Source organism: Canis lupus, chromosome 17 (genome assembly GCF_003254725.2).
Source record: "Canis lupus dingo isolate Sandy chromosome 17, ASM325472v2, whole genome shotgun sequence".
Taxonomy (NCBI): Eukaryota; Metazoa; Chordata; class Mammalia; order Carnivora; family Canidae; genus Canis; species Canis lupus.
This window is the reverse complement of record NC_064259.1, coordinates 17,070,712-17,079,283: the sequence shown is the minus strand read 5'-3', so window position 1 is coordinate 17,079,283 and position 8,572 is coordinate 17,070,712.

The following is an 8,572-nucleotide window of genomic DNA, read 5'->3' as shown; positions in this document are numbered from 1 at the left end:
TAGAGTAATGGGGTTAAAGGCTTAATGGAAGAATAGAAAATATAGTCTTGGGCACGGCTTTTATTACAGGATGATCTGTTTAGACAGGAAAGAGATGGAAAGGACATTTATGACAATGATGGAGTTGAAAGGTAAAGGGTTGCTATTTGTGGATACTGGAAAATATGCACAAAGAAGTACATATTGCAGGGCAAGGCAAATTAGACCAGTCCAACATAAATGTCTGGAAAGAAGACATGATGAAGTCTGAAGAGATAACACGGATCCAGAAAATGTAATATTTTTAGTACAGAGCCAAGAATTTTGTCATGTCCTATTTTCTATTCAGCTAAAGATGTAGCTCGAGGAGTTGATTTCCCTATTGGCTTTTAGATGTGGATACAAACACATTAGCTCTGGACTACCTATATCTGAATCAATGACTAACACAGAGAAATCCATGCATGCTAACCGGTTCATATACACTATGTATTTTCTGACTTGTTGTTTGGAATTTATTGATCCCTCTCAACTTTCTATCTACTCTGTGATAGACAGAGAAGTCAATGTAACTATATTAGAATTGATCTTGTATTCAAAAAGCTAACTTCGAGCCAATACTAATGGATTGGGGATATAGAACTGAAGCTGGACATGAGTGCCTGTCAGTCCTGCATTGGGAATGACATTGTTTGGTGTGATGAAGTACAAGACAAGAGAAGGCTGCAATCTTGTAGTCAGTCTTCTTGGTTAATACACACAGCACTTAGAACCTTTCAAATCAATAAATGTGGATGAGTGCTTATGCCTTGCTTCTCTCTTCCTGGTGGTTGGAACCATCTCAAATAATAGCATGAAACAGCAAAACAAAACATTCCAGTACCGTTTTTTCCAGTGGGAGATTATGTCAAACCTACTACCTTCCTGTGCTTAGGAGTTATAGGGTACAGCATAGCTCATACTGGGGATAGAAACAGACCTTGAAGAAGACAGACATTATTACAAGACAAAACAACCCAAGAGAAAAATAAGAAAAGAAAAGAAAAAGCATCACAAAATAGAAAATCTGAATGGATATAAACATGTAAAGAGTTGCCAAACATGATTAATAACCAGGGGTTGTTGAGTTACCATTCCATAACCGCAAAATGGATAACAACTGAAGTCTGAGAATTCCAGGTGTTGATGATGTTTTGAAGCGGTGAAAACCATCAGACACTGGAACAGGGGGTATAAATTAGTACGTTTTGAAAAACAGTGTGTTTTTACCAAACACCATTGAAGATGGGTGAATGCTATAACCCACAAATTTGATTCCTGGACATATATCCTAGAAAAAGTAATGCATTTGTTTTGTCTATTAGCAATAAAATAGGTAAAACAATTTTATTATATCCATATATCATAATAAATACTACACAGCAGCAAAACTGAATGGGCCATAGCTACATAAATTAAAATAGGTGAATCTCAAAAATACAATGTCTATTGAAAAAGTAAGTCAAAGATATTTAGAGAGTGTGTTCCCACTTAAATACAAATTATTATGAATATTGGAGTAAACAGTAATACTGTTTGGGGATATATATGAGGAGAGGCACCTGGGTGGCTCATTAGGTTAAGACTCTTGATTTCAGCTCAGGTCATGATCTCAGGGTTCTATGCTCAGAGGAGAGTCTGCTTCTCTCCTTTTCCCTCTCCCTTGGCCCCTCCCTCTGCCCACACTACTCTCTCTCTCTCTCTCTCTAGTAAATAAGTAAATCTTAAAGAATATATGATTAAACTATTTTTAAAAAGCAATGGTATGATTAATACAAAACTCAAAGTAGCGGGATAAAGGAGAGAGAGATGCAATCAATGAGGGGCATGCTTGTAGTATATTCAGTTCCGCTAATGTTCTGTATCTAAAGTTGGGCAATAGGTAAATGATATTCCTTTTTAATTTTTTTTTTAATTTATGATAGTCATACAGAGAGAGAGAGGCAGAGACACAGGTAGAGGGAGAAGCAGGCTCCATGCACCGGGAGCCTGACGTGGGATTCGATCCCGGGTCTCCAGGATCACGCCCTGGGCCAAAGGCAGACGCCAAACCACTGCGCCACCCAGGGATCCCGATATTCCCTTTCATACTAATGTGTAAATGCATTCTCCTCTCTCTCAGTGTCTTTCTCTACACATATGTACATTCATACATACAAATATATGTATATGCAAATGTAAATACATATAATTACTTTTCTATGGAAGATATATTTAATAATAGAAAGCCTCTTACATTCATTACATTGAATCTAGACAATGGCTAGTTTGGGTTTGGATTTTGCCCACTTGAGGAGACGTACTTGCTTTAATTCCATTGGTATAAGTTGTCTACTTCCCACACAGAACAAACTGGAAAGCAAGGTTTGCCTCTAGTTGTCTTCCTATTCTCCTCTCTTTATCACATAAAATCTTGAGCTTTCCATTCTCTCTGGTTTTTTAACTCACTTCAATCAGATTTTTGTCCCCATATCACCACTGAAACTTTTTTTTCCTAATACCAATCAAGTCCATCAGCAACATGAATCATTATTTCTTAGTCCTGGTCTTATTTGATGTATCCATTTTAGGTGGTACACTAATAATCTCATCTTTTTTGAAGCAAGATGAACACCCTGACCTCTGGACAGCTCTCAGTAATCATAATTTTCTGATCTATATTCTCAGTCTCCTTGGCCAATTTCTATTCAATTTGAAACTTCTTAATTTTGGAATGCCCCAGGTTTGGTCCTGAATTTCTTCTATATCTACACTCATTTTGGATGAATTCTCCACCAGTACCATTGTTTTAAATAACCATCTACATTCTGAAGGCTCTAAAGTCTTCTTTCCAGTCCAAAACACCAGACTTATAATCAAGTGCCTACTCACTGTATCCACTTTTCAATGCCATTCCTGCCAGTGTGCTCTTCTTCCTGGGTCCCCATCAGGACACGGTGCTACCATTAACTCAACTGTTAAAGCCAGAAACTAGATATTCCTTGATGCCTTTTTTTTTTTTCACTCTTCCAGTATTCAATCCATCCTGTTGGCCTTAACTTCAAAATCTATCCCCAAGCTGATCATTTATCACCATACCCAAGTTTCCACATCTCTTGCTTGGACTATTACTGTAGTCTCTTATGTCCCTACTCCTATACTTTCTTCCTTCAGTCTATTTTTTCACAAAACAACTGGAATGAATCCTCTAAAGGACAAATCAAATTATATCAACTTTATAAAACAAAACAAAACAAAAAAACCTTCCTAAGGCTTTTCATCATATATTGATTCAAATTTAAGGTCCTTAACTTAAACTAAGTGCTTCTGTTATTTGACCCTCTGGCTAACTCTCCAGCCTCATCACCACTCTTCTCTATCTCACTATACTCTAGCTTCATTGACTTTTTTCTCTTCCTCCATTGCAGGAAACATAATCCTGTATTAAAATTTTATACTTACTAATACTTTTACCTTTAATAATCTTCCCCTAGATATGTGCAAGACCATCTTCTTCTCATAGGTCTGATTTCTTCCTAAATGTTACATAGGCTTTCCTTGACCACCGTATTTAACAAAATGCCTGGTGAAACTCTTTATCCTTCCACTCTGCTTATTTTTTTCTTTAAGGAATTTACCATTACCTGACATAACACTAACTTCGTTTTTTGTTTGTTTCTTATTATCTGCCTCCTTCTAGAATTAATACTTCATGGATACATACTATTTTTGTTCATTGCTACATGTTCAATACTTAGAATGATGCTTACCATATCATAGGCCTCAGTAAATATTTAATTGAATGAATGAATCTCTGGATGAAGTGAGTATATAGTTTAAAATTTCATTCCCAATTTTTACTATGATTTTTTTCTTCTTAGCCATTCTGAGAGGAGGCTCATCAGTTGCTTATAATATCTAGGTAACTTGTGTATTCTTGGCAAATATTAGTGGACAATTCTCTGGATAAACAATTCTAATAAATTCATGCTTAAGTGCTAAAATTATATTTGTTTCGTCCTTTGTATGTCTTGTATTCTTAAATGGCAAGAATTTGATCAGAACAGACTGAGTGGATTCTGACTCACCACTTGACACATGATTGGTTATGCGTCCCTCTCCTACAGTCACTATGAGAGTGTGATATACACAGTGATATGCAATATAATCTTGGGCTCCACTATGACCCATCTATGGCCCAAGATGACACATCATGCTGACTTTTTGCCCGAAATTACTTTGATGACTAATGATTTGATAGAGTGTAGATGTAATTCAATTAGCTTTTTGATAGTTTATTCAAAATGATTTAAAATCTTGTTGAAGTTTTGGCAAGTCAACCCATTGCTGACTCTTTCAGAGTCTTTATTATCTCTATGAGATAATAAAATTATTCAACAAAATTAAATTGCCACGAAGTAAAGCTAGGTTTCCACAAGCTTATCTAATAACTATTAAAGTACTGAATACTGTAATGAATTTAAAACATATAAAATCACATTTAATTGTCTGGCAGCCTCTGTAAGAAACCAACATTTCAGATATTCTCTGAGATTAATCTTCCTTTCATTCAGTTATTAGGGCCAATGTTGGAACTGCTTGATGCTGTGCATGATGACTGAATCTCTCCTCCTTAATCCTCATGGTCCTTCCTTTTATTCTGGTAATGAAGGACCTCTGTAATCTTGCCAAATGGCTCTTTTCAAGATTTACCTGCTTTTATCTTCTGCACAGATCCTTTGCTCCCACTTAAGTGATCCCATGGTCTTCTACACAGGATTGCTCAGTTTGTCTTTAAAGTCTTCAATAATGATATTCCCAACTGATCTGGCTATATGTTTCCCTTTTACACAAACACACACACACACACACACGTGCACGAGCACACACACAAACATACACAAATACACGCCTGTGGTTTAAGGTAAACCTAATCAAGGCCTCCTCCATGGAACCTTGCCTGCTCCTCAGCAGGAAGGAATTCCTTCATTCTCTGAAATCTTAGAGCCTGTTTATGCATGAGCACCTATATATTTGACAGCTGATCAAACATATTATTACTTTGTAATGTTAATTCTCTCTACATACACAAATGTGCCTATGTTCTTGTGTGTATAAACTCCTAGAAGACATTTGAATTTTCTTGTTAACAAGGGCTATCTTTTAATTCCACAAAGTATTCATATAATTCATCTTCACAGGTTTTTGAACCTTTTTTCTAAAAAGCTTTCCAACATGCCTTTGCAACTTAAGAGACTGTTGTCTGTGTTTCACTTTGGAAATGAGGTATTCCAAGCTTATTGCTCCTCATTATCTTTGTGGTCTATGGCGGCTGACAAAGAGACCCTGTACTTGCTACATACAGCTTTTTATGACTTTGATGCATCCAGGGTGGGGCTCCGTTAGTTCAGGACACTCCCGGTTGCTTTGGTGGCAGATGGCACCACTCTTTCATTCCTTACATATCTGCCAAAATATTTAGAGGAGATGAAAACAGGAAGGCTAGGGATGATTAACTATCTAGTGGTATTAAAAACAAATAAACAAAAAATATAAGATGTGGCAATCCCCCAAGTGGAATTGCTACAGAAAGAATGGTGTCAGTGGATTATCCAACAAGCAGGAGAATCTGCTAACCTTCCAGCCCTGATTAATAACACAGTCCCCAGGACACGTCTGCTTTCCTCACATCTGTCAGGATTCTGGGTTCACAAAGCATTTTTCCATGATCTCAAATTCTGTCACAGCAGCCTTATGAGTAAGAAAAAGTAGAAATTGTCCCAATTTTTATATTATCCCTATCAAACAATGTTTTCTGATTCAAAAATCCCTTTCCCTATCAGAAATGGTTTTTTCTCCCCCTTTGAAATCTTTTCTTATGAAGTCCTACAAGCCAGGAGTATGCCCATTGTGGCTTCTGAAAGCCTTCAACTGATTGGCTTGCCTCTCAGACCTTCTCCTGCTGTGTGCTTCTTTTCAGCACCAAATAAGTGTCAGACAATTAGAGATGGGACTGGAGATGTGTAAATTGTACTGTCGCCAGCAACAAATTAGTAATTTCGTGATAATACACTGTCCTTGTAACATGGTTAGAGTTAGCACAGTTACCTGCCTCTATTTGTGCTAAAAGGCCATGGGTAAGATTGATGAAGATCCTGTGTGGTAATTCATTTTCCTTCTTGACACTCTCCCTCACCACCCCCCTCCCAAGAAATGAGATGTTAACCAGCCTCTGGGAGTTGAATGAACAAAGCCTCTAACCTGGCTTTCCCAAACTCATCATGCTTTCCTTGTAGTCCTTACCTGGAAGGTATTGTACCACCCATGTTGAATGGGTGCAGGCAAAAAAGCTCATGACGCAGTGGAGGGAGTTAACATCCCACATCTCTTGATCTAGCCTTCTTTTATTCCATGATACCGGGGCCTTAGTGGGAACAGATAGTGGGTTCAGAAATCGCAGTTACTGCTTAAACTTGAAAGCTTATAAATATGAATGGAGGGTATCCTGGTCTTTGTCCTTCCTTAATAGGTAGATATGGGAATAAGTCCTCCACAGAGTTGCTGTTCCCAGGCCTTGACGCTTTCCAGCCTTGACCTTTCTGCAGGGGGAATTTGTGCATTTCTGAAAGGTCCTCCCATTGATGGATAGGTGCCTGCTCACTTGCCTTGTTAGCACTCTGATTGCTCTTCTAAGGAACAAGAGAACAGAAGTGGAACCATTTACTCTAGAAGGTCCCGGTTAAACTGTGCCTGGTGCTCTGATACAATTTAGGAATGAGGCAGTCTTATCAGTGGGATTGGTCATGGTGCTATTATAATATTGTGATTTATAAGAAATACATTCAGATGACCAAACATATTTCTCATATATATTTGGTCTTTGTCCACAGTTTCTGGCTCACAGCTCCCAAACCCTTGTAATTTCTGAAGTGTTAAGGTCAATAAAGGTATCTTTTGCTGTGTTAATGAAGGTGAGATTTTTATCTTGTCCTAGGCAGGGAGAGTGGGGGGCTTGTTGCCAGGAGGAAATCATGTGATTAGAGCTTTGGAACTTTCAGTCCCCCCTGGTTTCAGAACCCCAGGCCCTCTGGGAGGAGGAGAGGAGCTGGAGGCTGAATCAGCCAATGGCCAATGATTTAGTTAATCATGACCATACAATGAAACCTTCATAAAACCCAAAAAAGAGAGCTTCAGATTGGTGAACACGTGGAGATGCAGGGAGGAGGGCATGCCTGGAAAGGGTATGAAAGTTACTTGCCCTTTCCCCTACCTTGCCCTCTATATCTCTTTATGTGACTATTGATTCATAACCTTTATCATATCCTTTAATAAACTGGTAAAGGTAAGTGTTTCCCTAAGTTCTGTGGTCCACTCTAACAAATTAATGGAACCCAAAAGGTGTCGGTCATTAGAACTTCCAACCTGCAACTGGTGGGTTTGAAGTGGAGGTAACAGCTTAAGCTTGTAACTAGCATCCAGAGAATGGGATAGGTGGGCACTCTTACAGGACTAAATCCTTAACCTATAGAATCTGATACTAGCTCCAGGTAGATAGTATTGAGTTGAATTGTTGGACACCCAGCTGGAGTCTGCGAATTAATTGTGTGTGGGAGGGAATGGTTCCCCTATTGAAAACGGGCCTGGGAACCCTAAGAGAGCCATCAACACACTATTTGCTACCTACGTATAATTTTCTATACCTTTGTGGCAATGATTTGCCCATAATCATGATAAATTTACCACACACTAACTCCACCACAATTCCCACAGGAAAGTAAAGGTTCAAGAATAGCCAGGGAATTTTAAATAGGAAAGGAGAATGAATCTTGCTGTTTTTTAAAATTAGGATGTTACGTAGTTATACTAATGTGTGGCAATAATGTAGCAGTAACCAATATCTAAGGTGAAGGGAAAGAGAGTCAGGAGACTGACCCAGACATCTATAGGGAAATGGAATATGATTGGTGTAGTTACAAATCAGTTGGGAAGTGAACTGGTAAAATAAAAGTTTATGAACTAAGTAGAACTGGGAAGGAAACTTCAATCTCATATTCTCAATTCAAAACTCATAGCAAATATCAAAAATAAGACTACTTTTCTTCCTTCCCTCCCTTCCTTCCTCCTTTGCTCCCTCTTCTTTCCCTCCTTCCCTCCTTCCTTCCTTACCTCTCTCCCTCCTTCCCCCTCCCTCCCTCAGGTTTTTTCTTTTCTTCCTTTTTTTCCCTCTTTGTCTATATCTTTCTTTTCTGTTTCTCTCTCTTCCTTTCCCCTCTTCTCTCTCCCTCTCTCTGTATCATATATATGTATTATGCATGCATGTATGTACCTATCCATCTGAAGAAATTTAGAAAGCATAATATTGAAGAATATAAGCCAGTTATAAAACAATATTTAAAATATGCACTAAGTATATACATATTTAAAACATATGCTAAAAGCCTTTGGTGTCTAATTAATAAAGTGTGTGTTTATGTACATATAGGTGAAGCAAATAGAGGGAAAAAAAACAAGCAGAATAAGCAACATACTAACAGGAAAGATACCCGTATATTTCATAATAGGGTGCACCTCGAGG